The sequence below is a fragment of the Crocodylus siamensis genome, chromosome 4, assembly GCF_052110815.1.
Source record: "Crocodylus siamensis isolate JL-2025a chromosome 4, ASM5211081v1, whole genome shotgun sequence".
In the NCBI taxonomy this organism is placed as follows: domain Eukaryota; kingdom Metazoa; phylum Chordata; order Crocodylia; family Crocodylidae; genus Crocodylus; species Crocodylus siamensis.
Window position 1 is genome coordinate 206,821,602 of NC_143398.1, and position 24,295 is coordinate 206,845,896.

The following is a 24,295-nucleotide window of genomic DNA, read 5'->3' on the forward strand; positions in this document are numbered from 1 at the left end:
AGGATAATGCCCTGTACATGTAACTCTAGTTAGGAGGGGTGGATGGGACAAATGAAACAAAGGCAAACTTTCTCTGCCTTTGGACTTTGTCCCATAATGGTAGGGTTTTCTGCAGCTGATGGATAACTTCATGGACCTGTTCTCTTGCCTCCATACCAGTCTGTCTGCTTTTAAACCTTTTTAAAAAAAAAATTCTGAAGAATAAAAAAAAAATCAAACTTTCTCCAGCAAGGATATCTCCTAAACAACACGCTTGCCTATATATTTTTTTTTTTTTTTTTTTTTTTTTTTTTTAAAGGAGCCTTTATCTAGTAGCACTCTGTCCAAGGAATGCTACCCATCAATTACTGTCACTAAATGAGTGACTTCAGGCAACTTTTTAAAACTTTTCCTGCACTGTAACCAAAACAGATTGTAACAACCTTGTGTAGAGGTGCTGAATAAAGGGGCAAGCTGTCGGCTGTGTGGTACAGAAGTGTGGTTTTTAGAGTGACAGCAAAGTTAGAAAGACCTTTCTAGCATCTCTTCCAAAGCAATCAAGGCCACTCTTAATGCAGAGTTTCTGATGCTTACTATTGTGCTGCTTCCCTTCTGTATTCTGTTTAGTCTAGCGAGGGAAAAAGCTTTATCACTTCTGTTTGTTACATTAGTGTTAGTGAGTTGCAAATAGTGATCACATAGTTCAGGGTTTTATCTTTTTTTTTTTTTTTCCTTTTAGATGTTATAGATTTCATAGACATTAGGGCTGGAAGGGACCTCGGGAGATCATCGAGTCCAGCCCCCTGCCCAAAGGGCAGGAAGTCAGCTGGGGTCATAGGATCCCAGCAAGATAAGCATCCAATTTACTCTTGAAGGTGTTCAATGTAGGTGCTTGAACCACCTCCGCTGGCAGACTGTTCCAGACCTTGGGGGCTCGGACAGTAAAGAAATTCTTCCTTATGTCCAGCCTGAAACGGTCTTGCAGGAGTTTGTAACCGTTCGACCTCGTCATCCCTTGGGGCGCTCTGGTGAACAGACGTTCCCCCAGATCCTGGTGGTCACCCTTGATAAACTTATAGGTGGCCATCAGATCACCCCTGAGCCTGCGCTTTTCCAGGCTAAAGAGTCCCATGGCTCTCAGCCTGTCATCGTAAGATCTGTTTTCCTGACCTCTGATCATGCGCGTGGCTCTCCTCTGGACTCTCTCAAGCTTCTCCACATCCTTTTTGAATTGTGGAGCCCAAAACTGGACGCAGTACTCCAGCTGCGGCCTCACCAAGGCTGAGTACAAGGGGAGAATGACGTCCCGGGATTTGCTCGAGAAGCATCTATGGATGCACGCCAGCATTTTGGTCGCTTTACTAGCCGCAGCATCGCATTGGAGGCTCATGTTCATCTTGTGGTCAATGATGACCCCCAAGTCTCTTTCTTCTGTAGTGCTAACCAACGTAGCACTGGTGAGCCTATACGGGTGCTGCAGGTTTTTCCTCCCAAGGTGGAGAACCTTGCATTTTTCGGTGTTAAACAGCATGAGGTTCTCGTCTGCCCATTTGCTGAGCTTGTCCAGGTCAGCCTGGATCACCCGCCTATCTTCTGGCGTGGATGCTTTGCCCCAAAGTTTGGTGTCATCGGCGAACTTGGCCAGTCCACTCCTGACTCGTCCACATCGTTAATGAAGATGTTGAACAGTATGGGTCCAAGGACAGAGCCTTGAGGGACCCCACTGGTCACAGGGCACCACGATGAGTGACTGCCATCAATCACAACCCTCTGGGTCCGACCACGAAGCCAATTTCCCAGCCAGCGGATAGTGGTGGAGCCAAGGCCACAACTGGGCAGTTTGGCCAAGAGGTGATCATGGGATACCAGATCAAAAGCTTTTTTGAAGTCAAGATATATGACATCAATCTCTTCTCCCTTGTCCAGGTGATAGGTCACCTGGTCATAGAAGGAAATGAGATTGGTCAAACAAGACCTACCCACAACAAACCCGTGCTGGCTATCCCTTAGGATGTTAGCCTGGGCCAGTCCCTCAAGGATGGCCTCCTTAATAAACTTTTCTAAGATCTTCCCCAGGATAGAAGTCAGGCTAATGGGCCTGTAGTTAGCCAGATCCACTCTCCTCCCTTTCTTGAAGATCGGCACCACATTGGCCTTCTTCCAGTCTTCGGACACTACACCAGAGCGCCAGGAGTTTTCAAAGATCCGTGCCAGGGGCTGGGCTATGACGCTCGCCAGCTCCTTGAGTACCCTGGGGTGCAGATTGTCAGGGCCAGCTGACTTGAAGGTATCCAGCTTCTCAAGGTGTTCCTTCACGAGGTCAGCATTGATGGAGGGTAGGGGATCCCCCTCACCCAGATTTCCCTGTCCCACAGCAGGCATGGGCATCCCATGTGACTGATGAAAGACTGACGCAAAGTACCTATTTAATAGGTTGGCTTTTTCCTGGGTGTCAGTTGTCAGTTGCCCCATCTGGTTTAGCTGGGGTCCAACATTGCCCTTGCTTTTCCTCCGGCTCCCCACATATCTGAAAAAGGACTTTTTGTTGTCCTTGATGCCTGAAGCTAGTTGGAGTTCAGTTGCAGCCTTGGCTTTCCTGGTTTGGTCCCTGCAGGACCGGACCAGCGCGGAGTAATCCTCCTTGGAGGTGAATCCCGTCCTCCATCCTTTGTAGGCTTTCCTTTTTAGCCACAGTAGGTCCGCTAGGTCTCTGGAGAGCCAGGAGGGCTGCTGTGCCTTCTTGCTGCCTTTCCTCCGTGTTGGAATAGATTTAGCTTGTGCATATCTACATGTTTATTAATGCATAATGGTTACTTTGCATATAATTTAGTACGGGCATAATCAAGTACTAAAATGCTCTGGTTTATTGCATAAAAAGGCATGCACTACTAGTGATGCTACTGTGCAGTAGCGCATCACAGCATGGATAGCACCAATATGCTGCTGTGCAGTTGGCCTCTATGCACCATATAATTATTTTAAAAAAAAATGAAAGAAAACACTGTTGTATAATGCCTTTCTCCCCTTCCCCCCCCCAACTTGGTTTCCATTTTGCTTTAACTGACTGACAATTGCCATATTTTATCATTCCTTTTAACAAGTTTATTCAAAATTGTATGTTACAGGTGAATATGACCACCTACCAGAACAGGCTTTTTATATGGTTGGTCCCATTGAAGAAGCTGTTGCTAAAGCCCAGAAGCTGTCTGAAGAACATGTCTACACTGATTTACTGTATGTAATTACATCTTGTAAATTTTAAATGCATCAAAGCTGTTCCAAGGTTGAACTGGAAAAATATTAAAGGCTCTTTTTAAAAGGCAAATATTTGGACAGTTCCATATGTTGGCTTTTATTTCAGTTAACTTGCCGTTAAAAGTAGTAACTTTGGGGAAAGCAGGATGGTGCTTTTCAGTTGTTGTTTGGAGAGGGAAAGCTTGATGCTTAGTGGCTGTCCTGTCCTGGCTCTGCTCTTGAGAGGTAGTGGCATGGGGTGGTGGATGTTCCTGAACACCTGTGTATACCTTGTAGGGCCTTGCCAAGTACCCCTGGGGCTATATGTACCCTGGGTTGACAACCCATGCACTAAAGGTACAGTAGCAGTAGCGTATTAGAACTAACACTAGCAACTCACCACTGTCCTTGCCTCCAAGGAAAACAAAAAAAATTCTACTACTTGAAATGAGAGTGAAAATGCTGTGCCACTGATATGAAGATACCGTATAAGATTTGTAGTGGAGTTTAAAGACTGCAGATTCCAGGGGGCAAGTAGTAGTTATTTTGTGTTTTTCCTTTTAATCAGTGGTGTCCCCTACTTCATATATTGCAGAAGTGATCCATGGGTGTAGCATTTTAAATATACATGTGAGCAAAAATAACATAATAGCTTGCCTGCCTTGGATGTAAAGGGAGAGTCTGAACACAGGAGTCTCGTACTATAACAAATTTTCCTGTGACTTGCTGATTAAACAGTTTTGATTTGTACTTTATTCAGCTGTTGATGTCTGATTCTATACAATAGAGTTGTGAATTGAATTTATAAAACATGTATTGAGGCATAGACAACAAATTAATTTAACTTTTTTCAAAAGTCACAAAAGTACTGCTGTATTGGTCTGAACTTTAAAGGAGTATATGCCAGTTCAATAATAAATAATTAATAGTGCTCTGGGGAAGGGGGGAACTAATTTGTTATCCTATGAATTCATAGAAATAAGGCTGTTTAAATTGTAAGCTGCAGAACTTTTAATATTCTAGGTCTCCGACTCTTTTATACTGTTGGGTAGATTTATTAAGACACTTCTGTCACCCATTAAAATGGGTAAAACAGCACAAGTATAAATGCTATTGGTACACTTAAGGAACTCTACTGTGTTCTTCATACCCTTTCGATTTAAGGGTATAAAAAAAGAATGTGAAGCAAACAGCTGAGATTTCTCTAAAAAGGTGCAGTAGGGCAATGATGATACAGTTTTGTTATGCTTATAGAAAGGTACTTGATATCAAGAGTCAGGTGGATCCTTCAGTGTGAGCAAGGAGCCAGGGGGCCCAGTTCTGCCTAGTTGAAGTTTTTGTTTTTATTCATGAAAGGTAGTTAATCACATAAAGCAGTAAGTAATTCATGCCTTTCTGTGTTGATGGCCCATGAAATGAGTGACACATTACACTACTACAGTGAATTTTAAGCTGGCATAAATGAAATATATATTTGGTTGTTTCAAATCTTTTAAAGTTCCAGGAAAAAGAAAGGCAGAGATTTTAGTTGAAGGAATTCGCCTCTGGGTGTCAATCTTGAGTCAAGTTTCAGCTTGGGTTAGCAATGATTTTGTACAATTATGGTAACAGTCATGAGACTTAATGGTACTGATACTCTGAACAATTCCATTTTTTAAATCATCATAACTAAAGATTTGTGGTTCTCCTCTTCCCCCTCCCCCTTCCCCCCCCAACACATTCCCATATCTCGAAGTTGTGCAAATTTAAGCATCTAACAGTAGATCCAGCTGGGACAGGACAGGGCAAAAAAGGGCTAGAGTGTAACTGGTACATAACAGAAAGCACCCAAAATATGTGAATTTTTTTTTCATTTTCAAATTCTCTAAAATGGGTGTCAAACCTGTTCTGGTCCCTATGGACCAGACGAATGGCATAGATCTCGTCTACAGGGTAGATCAGACCTACAGACGAACCTTGCGTTCTGGATCCAGCCTGTGTGCTGGAGTGGGTGCAGGGTGGTACAGTCCTGCTTCAGCTACTTAGTCTGTGCTGCATGTGGCGGCTGCTCTGGGATGCACCTTGGAGCTGCCACCACATGCAGCACAGCCCCAGAGTAGCTGCTCTGGATATGTGCTGCCCACAGTGCCTACTCGGCTGCTTTGGGATGTGAGCTGGAGCAAGCGCCACAAGCAGTGCATGGTGTTATCTGGTGTGCTGACTGGGTCAGTTCTGAGACCTAAAGCCAGTTGTGGGTTTTCTGCATTCTTTGCAGCAGAACAACTGCTTTAATAGTTTTCTGCAGCCAAAAAACAAGTGAAGTCTAGGAGATGACATTTTTTTTTTTGAGGAATGACTTGCATCTAGTGAAGGGTGCCTTGAGTTTAAACAGGTTGAGAACCAATGATCCTTGAGATGCCGTCATGCAGATTAATGCTTACTCATTCAGCAGAGCTTCACAAGGGACAGTCTGCCTGAAGCATGCTTGTCATGATGCTGGAATGTGTGAGATTTGGTTTAGGTAGCTGATCCACTGTCTGCTTGATGAACGGTCTGTCCAGGACATGTGTACTTCTTCCCCTGTATAGGAAAACTTTTAAAGATTGCTTTCATAACTTGGTACTTCAGCCTTTCTGTCTGAAAGCCAACAGAACTTTTACTGATCTATTCAGTGTTGGAAGTGTAGTCTTTGCCACAAAAATGTTAAAACTATGTACCTACTACTCCAGTTGTCATGAATATTAGCTACAACAAATGGGGGGAGGGAAGGGTACATTTTTTTGTTTTTACAATTTTTCATGTTTATTTAGTTTGTCACTGAGTGTCCATAAAGATAGAAAAATTCTAATCTAGTCTGGGAAGAACTGGGATAAGATAAGTCAGACCTTGGAGAAAATGGGGTGTAGGTTGGTTTGGTTGTGAATTACTTGGGGAATCTTCAAATGTCTTGAAAGGATTGTTTGTTTATCATGGTTAAAACTGGCTCATTGTTTTCAAAGAAGCCCAGAACTCTAAAAATGCATCTTTTTAAACTTGCAAAATAACATTCCTGTAATGAGAGTTAACTACTAAAATGAGAACAGCTCCAGAAGTCTTCCTAAGTAAATAGGTTTTCAAGATGACACCTGCAAGTAATTTTTTCCTTTTCCTGACATAGTGAAGGTCCCACCACTGCTTGTTCTCTGTCTGGTATTCCAGGTTGTCTTTACATATGCTCTGGGGTGGGGGACACTTTGACTAGAGCAGCTCCAAAAGCCACTCATAGCAGCTTGTATATTAGCCTTCCCCCCACTTCAAAACAGTAGCAGGTTTTTTTTTTTGTTTTGTTTTTTTTAAACTAAAGCTCATCAAACAAGGTTTAGTTAAAGTGCCCCCACTGCCATTTTGAAGCACAGGGACACTGATGCATGAGATGGGGCTAGCTAGAGCATGCTAATTAACATGCTCCAGCCGGCTCCCAGTCTGTTCTGATGCATAGTAATTACATCAGAGCCACCTCCCAGCACCTGTAACCTCCACTGTCTTGCTGGGAGAGGAGGGTCATTTTCTGTTGCATTTTTCAATAGGTCACAATTCTACAAAGTGAGGTACTGTGAAATGTTTTTGAAAAAATAAAAAAACCAAATGCAGCAAAACCTACCCTTCACCCCCTTTCCTTACCCTCCCCTCCCAGTGGACACTTGTTGTAGGGTTAGGAGTAGAACTCTTGATGGCAGTTGTATTTTTCCTTCATACACTTACTTTTTTCCATGACTGAAATTGCTTTCCAATACTAATACAAATGTCACTTTAAACTACAAATGAATGAATGACTTTTCTTGTATTCTTTTGAATATTGCAATTAACATGATCCCGCAAATTTAAGATGAACACTGGCTACATGTTGGAACAAATAGTCCTGGGATTTGGGGATACTCTATAAAAGCTGTTTCTAAGCAGTGCTACTTTTTTTTCCAAGGGAAAAAGTGAGGGCAAATAGACAGCTGTAGTTCATCACTTAAACAGCCCTGTGTAAGCTGGCTCATCCAGAATTGCATTGATTTAAATGAGTAGCGGTTTCTTCCCTTCCTTCCCTACAGGGCTATGTAGTTTTTTACAGTGCAACTTTTAACTCCTTAAGTACTGTCAATGTTTTTGTAAAGAGTTGGCTAAATCTAAGTACTGTTCTATTTTGAAGGCAAGGCCCGAGTCAAAATTTGACCAAGGTTTCAAAAGTAACCAGAACAGTCTAGTCTTGTCAGGGTAGCATGTGTGGTTTTTGTTAACCAGTAAAATCTGTTTGCCTTGGGGACTGATAGGCCTACTAATCATTTATCACTTACCTTTTGTGGACTTCTGACCCAACCACACTCCAAATGTAGAAGTAATATGGGCATGAATTTACCAAACTAATTTTGGAGTACCTACGATGAAAGACTCGAGTAAAAGGAGTTCTGTTTATCTGTAAAGCTTTGACCTCATGTCTCTGATGAATGGTTACATATGCACCATTTATCTCAAGCAGTAACAAGGGCCGTGTTCAGATTGAGGGGTTAAACACCAATTTTTTAGCTTGAGCCCAGAAGCAAATATTACCTGAGTCTTCTAAGTTGAACAGACTTCCCCACTTGGAAGGAAATATTACATTAAAGCAGAGTTTATTAAAAGGGGAGAGAAAAGGAGCAAATACAACCTTAAAGAAAACTTTTGGGTGTGTCTGCATGAGATGCTAAGTAAGATGAGACTTGCTGCACAGTAAAACATCACTGCCTACACAGGCACAGCAGTTATGGTGCAGTAGACTAATTTTACTGCACTGCTAGATAGGCCTGGTAGTGCAGTAAGTTACTGCATTTAAATGCATGTGTAGAGTGACATCAGGATTAGTTTACTCTAGCTCAAATTGAGTTGGAGTATATTCAGTTAAATTAATTGCACTTATAGATGCACCTAGGTACAGTTGCTGGAAAACTAACTTGGGAACCTACTACCCAGTCCCCCGTCTAGGGGATCTACTAGGTCCACCAGCCAAAGTAGCTAGCCTCAATTAGGGTGGCCCACCCTGGAGGCTGAACTGGTCCTTGCTGCCCTGCTCTGAGGAGTCTACCAGCTATGCTAACCCAAATAACAAGTGCTTGGAAGGGAGGCTGCATTGGAGGTGCTGCCACTCTGATGCAGGGGAGTGCTTTTGGGGTGCAAATGCTGTTCTGACCACTGGGGAGCACTGCTAGGGATCGCTGCTGAAAGTGCTACTCTGGCTGCTGTCTCCAGAGAGTGCCATCACTCCACCAGATTGTTTATGCAACCCAAGCTTTTTCAGGACCTGCCCAATGTCAAAAGCAGGCTCAGATTTTGGATCGTAACAATACTGAGTGTCAGCTTTTTCCCTCAACCCACCATAGAGACTTATGCTCACAAGTGCTTCCCCTTACAGAATTGATAAGCCACAGGCTATTCTGAGAGTAATTCTTGTGAGGACAGATTGCAGGTGTGCGCCAACTTTATACTAAAACTGAGGGCTACCCCACTGCAGACCTCTGCACAGCTCTGAGTGCTGACTTTTTAGTGAGCTTTGTATAATTTTGCATTAACAACTTTTGTGTGCCTGCAAACTTCAGATTCTAAGGGGAGGGCAAGTAGACACAATCTGATTGACCTGTCCTTTACAATTGCACACTTTAACTGTAAACAGTAAACCCAAGCTTACCAACAGTGAATACAAGTGCAGGTAACCCCCATCCTTCCACAACCATGCATATTAACAAGGGTCTGTAGATAAAGAATATACAAAGTTACCATTATAGACTATAACTATAGTCTAATAGGCAGAACATCTGCAGGGTTACCTACCATATAAACAGCTAATTTGTATTTACTTGTATCTAAATACAGGTGCCCAAATCTAAAATGCCAGTACTGGTTTTTTTTGTATAGTAACATCATACATTCCTTCCATATAGACTTAGCCCATTTTCAACCTTGGCTACCTGTTTCGTCACAACCCTGTCAGTAAAGAGCCACGTATCAATTCTAGAAAGGAAAAAAATGGATAAGTCTTTTGTCAAACACATAGGGATGTGAGTGTAATCATGTTTCTGTTTTGCTCAGTTTCAGTATTTTGTCATAGCCTTTCTTCCACTGGGTCTGCTTGTACTGAACTAAAGCAATCTATGCCTGTTTCACCAAGCTTGTAAATGTCACTAGAGATTGCAGAAGAACTCTCACCATCATGTACATCTTCAGCTGGAGAACTCACTATGGCAGCTTAACTTGGCAGGCTTTCTTTTACTCTGCTTTATCCAGCAATAATGCTGTTACAACCAATGTCTGTTATTGTTATAGCTAATGTTATTAAAGAGCCTGCTTTTTACATCTTGTGTCTTTAAACCAGGAGCAATTCCTGTGAAGATGCTAGAGTTGTACCACTGTAAAACTGGCGTAAGCAAAAATGGGATCACTCCCCAGGCCTGATTTTAAAAGAGCTCTGAAGTCAGGAAGGCATCTGACTTCTTTCTTTATCTCTAGTTTTAACCCCCCCACCCCCACCCCCCAGCAATGATAAGATTAAAAGAACCAGGCTTTCTTTGTACCACTCCCACTCTCCTACCTAGAGGCATTTTTTTTAAAAGAAAAAGAACAGATTCTAGACAACTTGATTGAGTTTCCTTCATTTGCTGTAGTAGTCTTTCCAGACTCTGTGTGAAAGAGAGTTCATCTCTGCAAACAGATTTGAAAAAATGTTGTTTTGAAGTCGAGGGTGTTAGTAGAAAGAATGCAGTTGTTTTCTGCATTCTTTGTGGAAAGTCTGTCTAACAAAAGAACCCTAAAAGATGCCTCATCAAAAGGCTTGGAAAATAAAAATCAACAGAAGGTGTTAGTTGTAAGTGCAAGTATTATTCAAGAGAGTGTCAATACTAGCATAGTCTGCAAAGCTGTAAACTCTTTTGGCATATGTGTTCCACTTCTATAGGATTGGCCCCTTTTTATTTAGTAGGTAAATTAGATGATTAAAAGATGCAAAAAAAGAGAAAAAGGTCATAGTTATTTATATTATTTTTATAATAAGGAAGTCTATAGTGATTTGCATCTGAAGATGACTCCTGTCAATCAAAACTCAGAATATTGTTTTGTTTTTTTCTTGTGAAAACCAAGTATCTAGTTATGGAGTATTTTTACCATTTAGGGGATTAATTTATTCACTGTTCATTGTCTGATCTGACCAATGAATGGCTGAGGTCTTAAAGGAGTAAAAGTGTGTGCTCAAGTAATGGAAAGCTGTTGTAACGTGCACAGTGGCATGGAGTTAGAAGTGGGTCATGCAGCCTTTTGGTGCACTGATTGTGTAGCTTAATCAACAAAAATATACATCTGTGGGTATTCTTATGCCCACCGAAATCTGTGGCAAATCCCACATTTGATCCAAATAATTTGGGATTGGGATCTTTGCTTTAGAATATTTTTAAAAGAATATTAACAGTTTATGATCCTGCAGTGGGTGTTCAGACTCTAAGAAAAAGTTGATCCTAATTCCTCCTAGATTAGACCCAGTTTGTTTATTGGGTAAATCTTGTTTACCAAATCTTGTTCTTCTAACAGACTGGTGTAAAGAACTAAAAATTCAAATAAAATGCTTCTGAATAAATGCATTTAATGCATTTTGTCTTCTCTTATTGTGGCTAGTGAAGTAAACCTGGAATTTTAAATGATAGGTCTCCTATCTGACAAATATTCTTTAAATACTCCTAGGATTTTTCTTAAAATGCCATAGTATATCAGGAAATTTTGACAACACTGGATAACAATCAACTACCATATTTCACAGTGTACATGTCAACCCCACTGTTTAAATAAGAAAAGGTGGAAGAAAAACCTATCTGATGTTTAAGCTGGTCTTTGCTTTGATTTTTGTTGAGGGGGAGGGGAAAGGATTGGGCCTGCACTTGCCAATGAGTTCTGGGGAAGTTGGATTGGGCCCCTGGGAGTTTGGGCTGCACCCAGCTGGCCAGACTCAAGGTGTGCCACTGCCACAGAGGAAAGGATTTGGGCCCTGCTGCAGCTCGGGGGGCTGCCTAGCCTCCCAGCACCTCATGCCCCAGCGGGGGGAGTTGGAGGGGAGGGCAGAGGCAGGCTCTACCTAAATCAGGATCAGGCCCCTCACTGCTTCTGCCTTCTGCAGACTCCTGTGGCTGGCAGGACACTTGGCACCGCCTGGGATGGAGCTGCCTTGCCCCAGCCTGCCTGCTACCTGGCCCTGCCCAAGACCCCTAGCCTCTCCTTTTCTTCACCCCCTACCCTGTGTTGCCCATCAGGCAAGGCAGACCCTTCCCAGATGGTGTCAGGCATCCTGCTGAAGGCAGAAGCAGCAAGGAGCCTGCTTTTGGCAGAGCCTGCCTGCCCTCCCCGCAGCCAGGGGGTGAGCTGCCAGTGGGCCGAGCAGCCCATGAGCTGTGAGGGACCTGGTCCTTCCCTTTGTGGTGGAGGTGCCCCCTGGGCCTGGTTGGCAGGCTGCTAGCTGTCTGGGTGCTGCCCCAGCTCCCAGGGGCCTGATCCAACTTCCCAGCACCTGGATATGGTGTATAAGTCAAGGTGGAAATTTAAGGGTAAATATTTGGTGTTCAAACCTCAACTCTATACACCATGAAATGCATCTGGTTTTCACAGCAATCACGAAGCTGATCAATCTGAGTAAGCAGATATTAAAACATAAACTGAGAATTTTCACTTGTTTTCCAGGTAACACACTGGCTTTTTATTGTGTTTTAATAATCTGTATATCTATATATCTGAATATCAGCTGCATGTATACAAGCTTAGTCTGCTTAAACATTTACAAAAAGAATAATGTTAAAGTTCTCAGTATCAAAGCTATGACTAAATACTTGTTTGTTTGTTTCTTAATTTATTTGATGGTAAGACCCAAAGGCCCTAATTAAGACTGGGAATTTTTGGGTGGAAAACTGCAAATATGATTTGTCTTTAAAGTATCAGTAAGGTTTGGTTTGTTTGTTTGTTTTGTTTTTTAAGGGAAACACTGCTTGGAAAATCCTGACATCCCCTATTCCTAGAAAAGGTACAATCACTATGGTAGTGATGCAAGCTTCCTCATCCTAAACTTGGAAACCTGACCAGAGAGAATCACGTTAGCTATGAAGAAGAGGTCGTCTCCTGCCTATATTTCGTCAAGGATAGTAGCTACAGAACAGAGGTTCTCAATCACTGGGCCACGGCCCACTACTAGGCTCCGAAGGGTTGGCTGCTGGGTTGTGGCACGAGCCCCCCACTCAAACCCCTGTCTGCATGCCCGGGTGAGTGGTTTCTGCTGCCAGCAGTCACTTGTGGCGTTACAGCTGGGTGGTGGGGCTCTGTGGACCCCGTCCCATTCCCATGCCAGTCCACAATATAAAAAAGGTTGGGAACTACTGCTATAGAATGAAATTAGTGAAGTTTTAATATTTTCCTCTGTTGGATCTGACACTGTCAAATTTGTTGCTTCTCTAAATTCCTACTAGTCTTTCCCAGCCTTTATCTGTAGATAAAATGGAGGTAGCACTATTTTATTTCTGATTGTAACTAAAGTACAGACAGCATGAAATGCTGGGTAGATTTTCTTTAGTGCTGGCCTGATCATAATTAATTTGAGACGTACACAAAAAATAATTTACAGGTTGGCAGAGTAGCCTTCCTATAGCCTTGGGCTGTGCTGGGCTTGAACGGTCTGTGGAGATGGCTTTGAAACACCTTAATCCCAGTGCTCCTCGGGAATTAGTCATTGGCATGTGGCTATACTGATTTTTTTACCCATTGGGACTCCTCCACAGATGCCACCTGTTTCAGTTGTAGCTCTTCTGTGCTGGCAGGCTGGGCCAAAGCAGCTGCATCAGGGCCAAGAATCTGACCTTGGAACTTGATAAACACCTGATTTTTACATTAGGCATTTTTGTATTGGAAACGGTTGTAGATAAGATTGCACATGCTTTTCCATTCTACCCCTTGTAACTTTTCGGTATTTTCACTTGTCCTTGATCTTCAAAGAAATCATTTAATATCCCCAGGCAGATAACAGCTAGGAAAAGGGAGTCTAGCAGAAAGGGCAAGGTTAGACAAACAGAGCTAATAAGTGGGAACATAAGTGGGCAGAGGGGCAAGTGAAAGTCTTTAGAGAACAGTAAATTGGCTTTAGGTGGTGGTGTTCAACGTGATCCTGTGAGTTGGATGAGTGACGCAGGGCCACTCCATGGGCCAAATCACAGTCTGTGGGTGTGATCTGGCATTCTGGGCTGTCTGCCTGTGCCAACCCAGCAGCACACATGATCTGCAGGGCCATGTCACCTGGCCTGTAAAACTCCCCATAGGTATGGCAATTTAATAGAAGGGGAATTGCAGTTAATGCTACCATCCCTCTCCACTGCCAAATATTAGGACCTGTGGGGAGATGCACAGACTAAATGACATGGCCTCACAGGCCAAAGGTGGAGCATCACTGATTTTAGTGATCAGTGGTATCACCCTGAATTGTGCCTTAGTATCATTCTATTACCAATGAGACATGGGCACCGAAGAGGGAAGGAATGGCAGATAAGCTGTGCTCCACTTTCCTCCTTTCAAATTCTAGTGAATACTTGCTGATGAACCATATCAGTCAGGTGATGTTTTGGAACATGAATAGATTAAGATTTTATTTAAAACAAAGAAATTGTTATTGCTAACATCCACAATAACAAATTTGAATACATTCAGACATACTTCAACATAAATTTTGCAGGAAAGTATGAATTCTGATGTTACAGGAGATGAACAAACTCCTTGCCTCCATGTTATCGTGCAGGCAAGATGGATATCCTAGTGATTTAGATGGTGTGGGAGGACATGAGCATGTGACTGGAATGATGCCTGCTGCTTTTACTATTCTTAAAAGAGAGTTGGACTGTAGGACTTTTTTCATGCTTGGTTTCCATAGTTCCAGGTGCCTTCAGTCACATGAAGTGCACTATCCCTTTATCATATAGGAACCTTGCTAGATAATTATCCATGCCTTTGACTTCTAGGTTGAATCACTTTGGAGTGCTCTGCAAGAGCATAGCCTTGAAGGCTTCTCAGAAGTAGGATGTGATGAAAAATGCTGCAGAATAACAACATCATAATGTTGGCTGGAGAGAGAACTGTAAACTGCATTGGCTTCCTTTTTGCTTCTAGGGCCCAATAAGGTTGCAGTTATTAATCTGTCAGCTCGCTTCCCAGCCACAGGAGAGGTCAGGAGGGGTGGGCAGGCTCCCCAGCGGGGAGAGGGGAGGCTGGGTCCCTTGCTGCTTTTGCCTTCAGCAGGTACCTGTGGCTGCCAGGACACTTGAAGCCTCCCAGGAGCAGGCTGGCTTGCCCCTGGGGCACCACAGGGAGTCAGTAGCAGGGTGACTGGAGAAAGTGACATGGATGGTGCATGGGGCGCTAGGAGCCTGGGCGGGCTCAGGGAAGAGTTGGATCAGGTGCCTCCAACTAGGGTAGCACTTGGCCTGCTTGCAGCCCACCTGGCCAGCCCCAGCATGCACTGCCACCACAGGGAAGGACTGAGGCCCCTCTGTACCTCTGGGGATGCTCAGCCCATTGGCAGCTCACCCCCTGGCTGCGGGAGAGGTGGGCGGGCTCTGCAAAAAAAGTGACCTGCCTTCAGCCACCAAGACAATGATGTGTATACAATGACAGAAAAATAAAACTCACCATTTCAATTTAGGAGGCATAGAATGCAACCCTGAAGGATTAAATCCTTGTCAGATGTACAAGTACCCCTAATGCTCTGTCCCTCAGATACGAGTATTAGGGGACTGCTGACACGATGCTTTCCTGCCTGGGGCAGGAGGTTGGACTCAACCTAACAGATCCCTTCTGACCCTAAAATCTATGAATCTATTAACTCTATAGTCTTCCCTGTCTGTCTAACAGAGTTGCAATTTTAACTTTTTTGTCCCAACCTAGTAGAATGCTTTTTTCAATCAAGAAGATTTTCATAACTGTGACCATATAGTAGGGTTTTAGGAGCTAAAGGATTTTGTGGCATCCTTGTTGAAGTGATTTGATTAGATTGGTTAGTGTTTTTTTTAGACCTATCTAAAAGTAAAATGCCATGATATTAAAAATGAGAGACGGGGAATCTTTTCCAGTTTCCAGTATGCAGTAATTACTCAGGCATCCAAGTTAACCAAGGATACAAACGGGCATTAATTTCTAGCAATAGACAATTCTGAATAATTTCCACCCCTAGAAACCTTTCTGGGAGAGGGAGTAGTACAGGTGTTCCAGCCTGTGGTTGCACCCTCTTCCCTGCTCCTTGCACCTTCCCCAGCCCATGATCACCCTGGTCTGGGGAAGGTGCATAAGGAGCAGCAGCTGCTCCACTCTTCCCAGTCCATAGCGGGGAAGGGAGGAGTGGAACAGCAGGGAAAGGCTCCCCACAGCAAGGGTTGGCTACTCTTCCTCTCTGCTGCCAGTATCCAAAAGCAGAGGGAATGATGAGGCCAATGTTCCCCACTGCTTTTCCAGTCTGCGGTGGTATTCCTGATTTTTGAGGAAGGCTCAGGGCAGGGCGCAGTGGCAGGTCTTTTTTTTTATGTGATCAGGAAGAGTTGAGATGTGGTGAAATGTCTCACAGCCCCTAAGCTAGAGTCTCCCTTGGTCTGGAGAAGGCACAGAGGAAACTGCTGCTTGACTCCTTGATCACAGCAGAGTTGATCAGAAGCATACAGACATTCATTCTTGAAAGAAACTCCTTTGTGGAGGAGGTCTTCCAGGTGCAAACATGGAAGATTTTTCTGCTACAAAAAGGGTGTTTCCTCCAGAAGAAAGTGACTGAACGCTTGTTCCCTTGCAGTTTCTACTGGGAAACTGGCATACATCACACACGTACGTGGCCCTAATAACTCAAACCTTAACAGTTTAACTAAGTTAAATTTCTTACAGAAAAAATAATTTAGAAGAGGCACAATTTAAAATGTTACTTCTCTCTCTTGGGGCTCATGACCTTTGAATTACTAAAGCGGCGCTCTTACTGTACCTAATTAGCCTCAAAGGATTTTGGGGAACTAGGGCATTTTACATTAGTCTCTCTTAAACTGACATGCAGACTTAACTAGTTTTGCTGGAAAAGTTAAACATTAAACAGTAAAATGCTCCAGAACAAAAAGAATTCTTAGCATTTAGGGGAATGTGGCATGTAACCTCCTACTCTACTTTTATTGGCTTGTCTCTGGTTTAGTGATACGTAAACATACATGTTTATCTTAACAAAACAAAAAAACCCTTTTAATTTGTCAGTAATTACAGTGGATATGTTGTATAGCTCTGCTCTGTTCTTAAGCATGTTTTTAAAACCCATAAACTACTCTTCCAAAAGAAATACAGGCAAGATGAGTAAACAGTATGTCCTAGCTTCTTGTGTATGTACTTCAGCTTACTGGGGAAGGCAGCTATGGTAGTATTCAAGTGCTGTGCCAGAAACTTAGTATGTTCTGAAAGTATTTTTTCTCCTTATTTTAAGAGTAACATCCCTCAGGATTAACCTTTATTCTCATGATCTTCAATTAAAAAAAAAAAAAAAACTTTGCAAGAGGTTCTCAAGTCTTGTAGACTGAGGTTCTTAGAGGTGGTAATCATGGCCAAGAAAATCTCAAATCCTGGAACAAATGAATTACAACTTCCTGAATGCAGAAGTTATTGTAATGGAAAAAAGATGAGACACTTGTGTTTTTATTTTAATGTTTTAATGATTTGTCCTCATTTTTAGCTGGTGTTTTAATGGCAAGGTACTGAGATGGTGTTTGAGGTCTTTAGTTTATTGGGTATTCTGACCATTTGGTGGCACAGATTTTGAAGTATTTCTACTCTGAATAATGGCTATAAGCACAGGAATATACTGTGGTATTTTATTTTCAGTATGGGATAATATTTTTATTTTAGAGAGAAAATATTTTTCCTCCATCTTCATTTTAGCTTAGGCTCTGAGGGTATTTCTGCACCAATGTTTAGGGCTGACTTGAGGTCATCCTTGGCCAGCCCAAGCTATGTCATTTGCCCTTCGCCCAGTTACCTTGTACTTTATACCTTGCGCTGCTTTTTTCTTGATCACTGAGATGTATTTTAGGTTCCCTGTGCCATGTGAAGTTTAGCTGTTCTAGAAATTAGGTGTAGGCTTTTTGTCTTCCCTTGTAGGCAATAAAGACAATGAAGGGGTAGAAAAGTTTGAGGACAGGAACAGGAAATTGTGGTATTGCTGGTGCAGATTTCCTACACCCAAGGCAAGCAGGTAAATTCCAAATGCTGTTGAAAGGAACAAGCTAGGAGGTGTCCCATGGAATCTTAGAAGTTCAATAGAGCTTCCAAGTTTGGGGTAGATCTTAGTGGTTTACATTATAAATGGCTGGTAATTGAGGTGTCAAATGTACGGTCTATGAAGCCACTTTATCTGTGAGCCAGTAGTAGCTGGGGAGTATGGCTGGCAGGAAGTGACTTGCTGCAGAATCTGGTGGACATGAGGTGGTGTTTTATATCTTTTCGTTCTTCCCCCCCACCCCAATCTGCCATGCTTCAACCATATTCTTACAGCTACTCAGCAGGAACTGGGTATTTAGTTAGTTATTACCTCTGTTCATTTCTTTATCTCTTGTATGCATTCTCTCAAGTACTAGACCTCTTGCCTCTCCCTAATCTCCTGTGAAATCTTCCAGTTTTTCTACACCTAGCCTTGGCCCTGAGTTATAGACCCAGCTCCTTTTGGATGTGGGCAACCATTCAGTGATGAAAGAGACTTTCTAAAATGAAGGTATTGCTTATAAATTTAGAAGCAAAACAGAGAGAATTTTAAAACATCAGCTTCACACGAGTCTTTCAGGGTACTTGCACCTTATGGCATAGGTGGATTAACACATGGGCCAGCTGGCCCTGGGTCCAGGGGCCCCTGCCAGACAGGGCCCCCCAGATGCCTGGAAGGTGGGTATAGGAGGCCAGTGGGTGGGGGGAGGTGGGGAGGCAGCTCAACATGGACAAAACTGGTGGCTGGGTTGGGCTGGGCATGCACGAAGTGGTGGGTCTATGGCTGCTGGGTGTGGGGCGTGACTGCACTGCAGCCCTGGAAGCGGCTGGAGCCACCAGTGGCAGGAAGTAGAACTAAGTGCGGTGCATGGCCAGGACCTGCCAATGGCGGGGCAGCCCACGTGCAGCCAGGTCCTGGCCTAGCTTAGCTATGATCCTGCAAGCTGGCCAGGCACTGCTGCAGCTGGATTGAGCCATGGTGGGACAAGGGGACACCCTTAGAGCTCAGTCTGCACCACATGCACCTGGCAGGCAGAGCTCTGAACCCCTGACACCAGCTGGCCATGGGGCGATATTGTGCATGATTGGTCCTGACCTCTGGCTCCAGCATGGACCTGAGGGTGAGAGTGGCCATGGCTCCTGACCTGGGGACAACACGTCCAGCTCTGGTTGCTGCTCCCAGTGTGCCAGCAGTGGAAGGAGCCTGCGGCTGCGGGCCAGAGGATGAGTCTGGAGGGAGGCTGGCTGGGGGAGGGGCCAGGCCTGGGACCCTAATGAATCTTTAATCTGCCTCTGGGTAACCCTATCAGGCCCAGCTTTCTTCATATACTTTTGCAAGTGTCTGCATCTCCCCCCTTCAATTTCAACATCATGGTACTTGACTATTATAATCTCTAAAATAAATAAATAAAAAAAATCCTAACTCATTAAATTACTATACCATAAAATCCCTCAACTCCTGAAACTTACTAAAGTGTGTTTTGTGCCTCTGAACAATTCCACCTCTTTTGAGAGAGGCTAACTTTGGGGGGAGGGGTTGATCTTGTATATCTCTAGGTTTTCAGCTCACTTTACAGACGAAACTAATTTTGCAAATCTGGAATGTATACAATTCTCAAAACTAACAGTTTGGGTATTGTCCTTTTAACAGCCCTGTAGTGAACCATATTTTGTCTTTGTTTTTCCATATTGTCCCTTTATACACTGTGCTGGACTACTTTAAACTGTAAACATAACAATAACCAATGTAGGTCATGCGTTGTAGCCATCTGTTGTTACAGAGAATCTCTACTTTTGTTACACTGTGTATCATCTCTCTCAGGCAATGCCTATGGCTGCCTAAGTGACCTCTACAATAATCAAGGGGCCTTACACTTGGCAGAAAGACAAAGATACAAAGTTCACAGAACAGAACAGAATTTTAGCTTAGTTGTTTATTATGCAATACTTAATACCTAACTCTGAGAGAAATAAAAATCAAACTATAGGGTTTTTTTTTAATTTTACCTCTTTGATCTCTGTACTTCACTCTGGAATACAACATAGACCAGTTTATGTTGTGCTGGCTATTTGGGAGTGGAGGAGCACTTTGGAAGATGGCCAATTTACTGCTGCCATCACATATTCCATTAGGTCCATTGCACAGAGGTCTGTGTAGTGGATCTGATAGTTCCAGACTCTCTGGTGACCCAAGCAGGTGTCCATATGATGCTTCTTAATAGCAGTTGCCTGTTAAAATTGCCTTTTTAGAAGGTCTATGCAAGTGGTATGCAAAAAATAAATAAATAAAAAAGAACTTTTATTAAGGTTAGAAAGTCAAGCACTTTAAAGTTAGAAAATGCTGGAATGTTTGTGCAGCCTTTGTTTGGCTCCTGCATGTATACACACAACAATACAGTCTTCAATCATATACTGTTGTTTCTTTTTTCTTTTGTCTACAGGCTCCCTTCCTCATTTAGCACACCAGTTTGATGGTGTTCATGTATTGCGTGATTATAACAATACTAACTTTTATCTTCAGTATATGGCCCTGTATCTCATAAGTTGTCTTATAGAAAACAGCCTCCATTGTTCCAGAACCATGGAGCATCCCCAAAGCAAGTCCCTGAATGAGGTAGAGGTCCTGTAAAAACAAGCAAACAAACATGGTCATGTTTGTACACTGTGTACAAAGACTTACCATGTTGCAAGTACATAAGGGATTTAAATTAAGCTTTGCATAGATCAGGGCTGTCAAACTCATCTGGCCTCACAGGCCACAGACCCCCTCTCCCACCATCTCCCCACTAGATCCAATGCTGGATCCTCACTGCATGTGGCACACGTACCCAGAATGGCCGGAACAGACTCTGTGTATAGTGTGGCTTCCAGCCTGGTGGGAGCAGTTGCCATGCTACACATGGTGCCCACCCCACATGTATTACATATGGTGCAGATCCCAGACATGCAGTGTGGCAGTCCTGGCAGTTGGTCTGGGAACATACCATACGCAGTGCCTGCTCTAGCTGGCCTGACCAGTGCCTTTGGGTGACATGTGCAGTGCTGGTCCCAGGCTGGCTGGAGCAGGCACTGTGTGCGGCACATGTCTCCGAGTGCCTGAAGCAGATGCTACACTTGACGTGGTTCTTGGAGTGGTCTGAACGGGCACTGTGCAGTGTGCATCCCAGGCACTGGTCCGAGGGCTGGTCTGGGTCAATTCAGACCCAAGGACAGACTGTATGTCTGATGCCTCTGGCATAGATTATCTTTATTTTGGTATTTCATGACTTAAATTGTTTGGCCTGAATGCTTAAAGTTCTTAAGTTCAGAGATTTGTAAAAAATAAATAAAAAAAATACAAAAGATCATGATTTTGAGGGCAGTATGAAATTTCTCTCTACTGAATGTGACTAGGGGAAAAAAGCGACCTCTAAATTAATGTTATGGTTTATTTTAAATGGCTCTAGAATGATCATGTATATGTATGTAATTTTCTCAGTCACTTGTATATATTTGAATATGGGGAATTACTAGTTCTGTTTATTTTTTAAAAAATCAATAAATATCTTTGAAAATATATTGGTGATCATCAAGGTTTTTAAAGGTACAAGTAAATCAACAACATGTGAAGGCACTTTGTGTGCCAACTAACTCAATAGCAGTGAATTCAGGACTTAAGCAAAATGTAAATAATTAGAAATTATAGCTGTTTTGTTTTATTGTAACAGAGTGTGCCACACACGACATGTAAAACAATACTTGTCCATAGTATATCCTTTAATGTGCAAAGTCTGGCTCCTGAAACCCTTACGTGGGCAAAACTCCCAGTAATTTTGCTGTTTGCCTAAGGTCTGGCTATAGTACTAAGTTGTACAGATACAAAGAAAAGACAGACATGCCACAAAATGCTTGGTTCTCTTCCTAACGGGACCTTACAGCAAGGTATATAAACCTGAGAATATACATTATAATATATTCCAATTAAGGAATTGTTAGGAAACTAATATTTATACTGTATCTGCTTTTCATTGCAAACATATATTCACATATCAAACGAGCATGACTCTGTATTCAAAGTGCTCATAAAGTGAAAAAAATTCCTTTACATTTTGCAGTGGTGTTTTTTTGCACTAGTGTTCAGACTTGGAAGATCTTCGCAGGACAAAAGAACTTTGTTGAAATTACATATGAAAACTACAACTCCAATTTCACTTTTTTCCCCCCTCACCAGTAGAATTTCCATGTCTTTTTTTCTCATTAAGTAAAGTCTAAATTTAATTAAAGCTTACAAATGCACATAATGAGGTATTTTAAACATAAATTATTTGGAAACATTTTACTTCTGACTCCCTTCCAAAGTACAGGTTTCACCTATTGGTTTCAGTTGAGGTCAGAGAAGGAGGTTGATGGAAGGAGTTCCATGTCTAGGAAGGAGAAATGAACAGTAAATTTTATTAAGATTGTGCTTGCCTAATGATTTAATCTGCTAATTCAATCTCCTAATATTACATTCCCCTCTGTACAGAGTGATATACTCCTACTTGTAGAACATAGTTACAATTACAAGCACTGTAGATACTGTGGTGGTACTATACTGGCTTCCTGCACTGCAGGAGAAGAACAGTGTGCCTTTGGAGATTTATTTTGCTCCTCTGTTTTTGCTAATTTCACTCGTGGGAGTTTTGGCTACTACACTGGTATTTCTTGCCTGATTTCTATTCCGTTGTTTGCAATGGATTTAAAATTGTACTGCATCACAATATAATTACAGGTTGAGCGAGGTTATTAGTGAAAGGGCCAAGAGTACCCACATTAGGAAATACTTTAGTCGCTAGTGGTATTATTGCAGGCATCCGAACAAACAAAACTAAAAACAAGGAAACAAAACTGGAATTGTTTACATTTAAATACATGTGTTATGAGTGGAAACAGGAAGGTTTATACATCCATCCAGGAGGACATAACATACTACCGACCACATGGGAAGAATTGCTGCAACTTGTGAACATTCTCAGCCCCTTCATGTTTCCTATAGTGAAGATAGTGACATCGTACAATACCAATTTTACATGTCCTTACACTTCTCTTATTATGAGAGAAATTCATATTTCTCCAGGATTACAATTCTAATTTTCACAAGGCAGACATGTCCTTCATGTAGCATATATCTTCCCAACCCCCTGCCTTGTCTTTTGTGTTCGAAAGATGATTCTTCTTTCAGTCAGATTCTTTGCAAGGGATTACACTAATCAAGGCTTTGTTTTGTTTGAGGCCATTATGGTTAGGTGGAATACCAAAATCACTGAAGGAAGGAAGTCTTTGTCAGGAATGTATAGTTGCTTGGAAAATATAATTGGAAAGGTTTGTTTTAGGACTTGCTAAAGAACAGCAGGGCTGTGAATCTTACTGGATTTGGGGCTCGTGTGGTTTCCTATCCCGTTTATTAAGATTCAGATCAACACTGGGTCTCTACATCAATTCTCTGTGGCCTGTTTCACCACCCTATTTATGAAAATTCCCATTGTTATAACATTTGTTTGGGGAAGTATGACATTTGTTTGGGCTGACTTTTATATTGTAAATTCCAGGTAAGTCCCAGAAATCAACCCTCTTTGCACTGAAATCAGTGGGAGTTTGGCCTTTGATATCAATGGAAACTGAATTAGGTTTCATGTGAATTTAGAAGATGGAAGCTACTTCTTCCCACCTTACAGTAAGAAGGTTTTGGTGCATGAACACTTGGGTTGAACAGAAGAGCCTCTGTAGAATAAGTGTAGCTAAATGGCACGCTAGAATGGCAGAAAGTGTCATGGGGTGCAGGTTTCCCTTGTTTGTGCAGTCTAAAGATGAGGCTGAAGTTGGAACTACAGCCTCATTTAGCACACACACCTGAGCCTGGCATTCAAAAACCACGCTTTGGGTTAGCCAAGCCTTCTTTAGAAGAGTCCCCTGGTGGTGCGGATGTGTGTGTTGGAGTGACCTGAAGTGGGTATTGCCCTATAATCCCAGTCTAATCTCAGTTTTTTATTCAGGACTATGTGTTTGAGGTGCAGTAATATTACATTATGTTGCTGCTAGTGAAGGTGTGCGTGCTAAGGCACACAGTTGACAGCCTGGAGGTTGCAAGTTTGAGGCCGCAGTGGAAGCCGTCGTAGTGCCACCATGTCAGATTCCAACAAATCTGCAAATTCTGCTAAATACACTATCACAGAAGGGATGCTTAAAAAAAAAAAAAAGGAAAGGAAGTGAAGGCACATGTTTAATGAAGTTCTAACTCTTTAGCAGGTCTGATTCGTTGTTCATTATTTTAATGGTGAAAGATTAGATTTGAAAAAGGACCTGGCACTAGAGAATAAGGAGCTGGGACTAAGGCACCAATTTCAGAGTCAAAGGAGGGCCGGGGCCATTTTGCCCTTCAGAGGCCTCCAGGTCCTCCTGCCTGCTCCTTCAACCTGAAGGAGAAGGCCAGTGCTTAGGTCGCCATGTGCGGCTGTGGGCCGTTTTGTGAGGGGCAAGACCCCAGCAGCAGGCAGAGGATGCGTGAGGCCTGGGCGCTGGGGCGCGTGCGAGTGAGCCCCTCGAGTAAGATGTCCCGGGAAAAACCTGGGTGGAGGCGAGTGGAGGCTGCCCTGGCGTGACCACGGCTCTGCTCGCAGACCGCAGGTGCCAGGAGCCGCGCTGCTGCCTCGGCCGCCCGCGGGCCCGGCCGGCACCGGCGCGGGCAGCTCTCCGCGCGCGGCGGGAGGCGACGGGCGTGCACCGCAAGGCCGTGTCCCGCCCGCACAGGGGGAAGCAGGAGCCCGCTCGCGCGCGGCTGCGGGGCGCCCGCCCCTCGGGAGCCGCAGGGGTC

At 43.1% G+C, this 24,295-nt stretch overlaps 1 pseudogene across 1 annotated transcript in view; it reads left to right on the forward strand.

Annotated features, from left to right (window-relative positions):
• The window catches only part of LOC149867500 (ATP synthase F(1) complex catalytic subunit beta, mitochondrial-like), a 41,537-nt pseudogene extending 17,613 nt beyond the window's left edge, over nt 1–23,924 (forward strand). The window contains exons 7-8 of the transcript XR_016442074.1: nt 3,105–3,213; nt 12,196–23,924. The product of XR_016442074.1 is annotated as an ATP synthase F(1) complex catalytic subunit beta, mitochondrial-like (transcript). The remainder of the gene's footprint in view (nt 1–3,104; nt 3,214–12,195) is intronic.
• Nucleotides 23,925–24,295: the final 371 nt, after the last annotated feature.